At 40.1% G+C, this 4,294-nt stretch overlaps 1 pseudogene; it reads right to left on the reverse strand.

Annotated features, from left to right (window-relative positions):
* Positions 1 to 4,294, reverse strand: part of LOC107679753 (calpain-1 catalytic subunit-like) — a 14,933-nt pseudogene that overhangs the window by 3,518 nt on the left and 7,121 nt on the right.

Below are 4,294 nucleotides of genomic sequence, written 5' to 3' on the forward strand. Positions count from 1 at the left end.
TCGGCTAAAAACACATCTCTTCCATCTTTATTTGACCCTCTTAATATAGCGCTCTCTATTCTAATTATATTCTTTAAAAAAATTTTTTAAAAACTTGCCCCTTTTAGTAACTTGCCTTTTTTGCCCATCACTCCATTTATTTGCTAATTGCTTGTTTTCTTAAAAAAAAAAAACTAACACTTGCTTCTCTAATCTTTTTGTATTCCATCTTCTGTCCAGTACACTGGAGTCCTACTCACTGGCCATGCAGTTCAAACGCTTGACAAGGCATATGAAACCCTCCAGTGAGATCTGTTCAGTAGCACCACCATACCTCACAAACATGAGATTCAGAATGTCTTCATTTAAATGCAGGCATAGGGTACAATAACCATGACATACAGTAAATACAGTATATTTGCAATGTGTGAATGTTATATCAATATAATAGCAATACCTCTGTGTTCCGTTTTATGGCTCACTGGACACAGAGGGTTCAACAACCGTTCACCAAGGGCAAAGCATAAACTGTGTAAGTCTCAACCTGTTTTCTCTAATGCATTTTGTAGTTCGTTGAAAGACAAAACACCATCTTTGGAAGAATCCATGCTGTAGAAGATATTGCTAATTCTTGCTAAATTATTCTTGATAAAAACTGAGGGAAAAAATCTTAATATAACTGAATACATAGCTATATTCCTTGTCTAAATACAACAAAAATCCATAGCTAAATTCCTCACTCAAATCTACTCACCTTGTATTTCAAAATACGGTTCCAGAGACGAATGAATTCTGGTCCGCGGAGTCTTCCTGTAACATTGAACTATTGTTATTGTTACAGTCATGGAACATTTCTAGAGCTAAAACATGTTTCTTTACAATATGACTGCAAATACAAGCTTAACCTGGGAGATAAATCATCATGATTTAAAAAATTATTTTTACGTTTTTAATTACATGCTTAAAGAATAAAGGATACATCTGACATGGCTATTATACCTCTACAGGAATCCAGGCCAAATCCTGCAGTGTTTTTATACCCTATATCAGGGTTCCTCAAATCTTGCCCTGGAGGGCCAATGCGCTGCAGAGTTTAGCTCCAACCCTGATCAAACTCAGCTACCTGTGATTTTCTAATGATCCTGAAGACATTGATTAGCATGCTCAGGTGTGTTTGATTAGGGATAGAGCTAAACTCTGCAGGAAAGTGGATCTCATGGGCCAGATTTGAGGATCCCTGCCCTATATGGTATATGTCACAAAAGATACATTTGTGAGATTTCAAAACTAGCTACAGACAGTATATTTCACATAGAATGGACAGGATTTTTTAAAACATTCACCTCTAAGTAGGTTTTCATGAAGAAGCCATTGAAGCTTCTCAGCATCAACAAATGTATTCTGTTTCCAAAGAAGACATTAAAGAGCTTGAAGCTTGTTATATTGTTAAGCACAGCAACTGCAGTTTAATGTAATTTGTGATAATATATTAGCTTTCATATTTACTTGATCAGAATAGTGCTTTAGTTTTTGATCTTTCATCCACTTCTTCAGTGTAATGGACCTGAATGTGAGAAAAGATCATGAAGAGAAAACTGCTAAAATGACAACTAGAACTGAACTGTTTCGTCAGTAAATAACAAAAGTAAATAAATACATAAATAAGAGTCCTAAGAGATTTAGAGACCTAAAGCAACGTCTGAGTTATGATATCTAGTTTTAATCTTAAATTGTAATTATTAATAATATTTATCAAATTTATCATGATTAAAAATATTGAAAAATACTATTTTTAATAGTATGAGCAATAGTGTAGTCATCAATGTGCAGATAAGGGTGTTTATGTATTAGATTCTGAAGTTGTAATTATACTGACTTTATTTATAAACTTTATTTAATTTCCATCTTATAGGTGCATTAACAAAAACGGGACAAAAATAGGATTTAGCTGCCTGCAATTGCAGAGATTTGCTGAAAGAAGCAATATTTCAGTGTGTAATTTTCTGATTGAACACTGACAAACTCAAACAAAAGAATACTAAAGTTTTTACACTGTGATTCTGTGTATTATTACCTCAGACTCGCCTAAGAGATCCACAAGAAAATCTCTCTCCATTCTTTCTGCAACCTTTCTAAAGGAAAAAAAATTAACCAGTGTAATAAAGAATATAATTTTAAACATTTTGGAGTATACATCTCTGTCTTCAACCAAGAGGATGACTGTGAATTTTATTCTTATTCCAAGCATAAACAAAATGTCAGTCTATCAGTCCTTCATGCAACTTATTGAATGTGGATCTCATTTTTGCAGAGAATGGACAGGATGAATTCTCCACTCTTATTGGGATGGTATGTGGACGGTACGATGAGATACTCTCCCGGCTCTAGCCTGAAGAATTTCATCACCTGTCTTGCATCCTGAAAGGGCCTGCTTGATACCACAGGCTTTCTTCCATGGAAAAAGCTTGATCCAAGCTTTCCCTCAGATTTCATCTAACAGATAATGAAACAAAAATTAGTTCCCTATCTGTCAGTCACTACAAGTTATGTCATGACGACATTAGGGCTCTTACTTGGGAGCCCCAATCACCTCTGATTTTAAGAGAAACCGTAAACAAAGAAACGTAAACAAAGCAGTGCTTGCTTACCATTTTAAATATCAGTTATGTTGATAACTTTCTTAATTTTATGCGGCTCATGTTTTTATGAAAATATTAGCATATTGGAATGCTTGGGATAGATCATGTAATAATAGAACAGCCCTCTGTCTGTGCCGCCTTCATTTAGTTATTAGTTCTCCTCACAGGGACCTGGTGCTCCAGCACCTCAACTGGTCTGGGCTTTGGGTCAACTGGAAAAAGTGCAAGCTCTCCCCTATGCAGAGAATCTCTTTTCTCAGTATGGAGTTGGACTTGGTTGACATGACAGTGCATCTCACCAACAAGCCCGCCCAATTAGTGCTGAACTGCCTGAGTTCCTTCAGAGTCAGGACAGTGGTATCACTGAATGGCATCTGCAGCTGCTGTCACGCCGTTCAAATTGCTCCATATGAGCCCACTTTAGCATTGGTTACAGAACCAGTCCCGAGATGGGCATGGCACCGTGGCACACATCACATGACAATCACGCAGATGTGCCGCCACGCATTCAGCCCCTGGTCGTACCTTGCCTTTCTACGGGCTGGGGTGCCCTTAGAACAAGTGTCCCGGCATGTTGTCATGACAGATGCCTCCAGGATGGGCTGGGACGCTACATGCAATGGGCAGGCAGCCTCAGGGTCCTGGGCAGGGCCTCGACTGCTTTGGCACATCAACTGCGTGGAGTTGCTGGCAGTGCTTCTAGCTTTGCGGTGGTTCCGGCTGCTGCTGCAGGGCAAGAACGTGTTGATCCGCATCGAAAACACTACGACTGTTTCGTAAATCAATGACAGGGAGGTCTACGATCATGTCTCATGTCGCAACTCGCCTGCAAACTCCTCTTCTGGAGTCAGACACAGCTCAAGTCGCTGCATGCTTAAAGAGTCGTTTGCTTTCCAATCGCTCTTGTGGTGCTTTGGTGTCGTATGCCAGTCGTTCTGCGCGGCACCAATGCATCTTCAGCAAGCCTGGTGTGTTTACGTTTGGCACTGCCACACTAACATTACTGGGAAAGGTGAGACATATTCAGTGAAAGATGAGACGTACTCAGTGATGTAAGACCTGGCACTGTGGTGGATCTCTAGCCCGTGGAAAGGCAAACTGGTTCTTAGAAGGCTTGCCAGTCGAACTAACTCCGAACCACAACAGCTCTTCCCTGGCAGATTCCTCTGAGGAAGGGCCTTCTTTCTCAGGGGCTGGGCACCATACGGCACCCGTGTCCATATCTTTGGAACCTCCAAGTGTGGCTCCTGGACGGGACATGGCAGACTTAAGTGATCTGCCACCGGTGGTAGTAGACACTATCACTCAAGCCAGAGTCCCCCCTTTAGCAGGTGAGTTTATGCCTTGAAGTGCAGTCTGTTCGCTGACTGGTGTTCTTCTGTCGACCCCCGAAGATGCCAGATTAGAGTTGTGCTTTCTTTTCTGCAAGAAAGGTTGGAGCGTAGGCTGTCACCCTCCACCTTGAAAGCGTATGTCACTGCTATCGCAGCACATACGATACAACTTTATTGTCAGACAAGGTCTAAAATTTGTCTTGCGTTACAGCAGGTTCACTCACAATTACAAAACTTTATCACATGGACAAAAGGCCGACAAAACTTTCACAATCACATAAAAAAAAAAAAAAAAACATATATATATGGTTGTCAGGGTAACTGTGTTAATTAAATAATTAC

This window comes from Sinocyclocheilus anshuiensis, unplaced genomic scaffold (genome assembly GCF_001515605.1).
Source record: "Sinocyclocheilus anshuiensis isolate Anshui unplaced genomic scaffold, SAMN03320099.WGS_v1.1 scaffold676, whole genome shotgun sequence".
Classification (NCBI taxonomy): Eukaryota; Metazoa; Chordata; class Actinopteri; order Cypriniformes; family Cyprinidae; genus Sinocyclocheilus; species Sinocyclocheilus anshuiensis.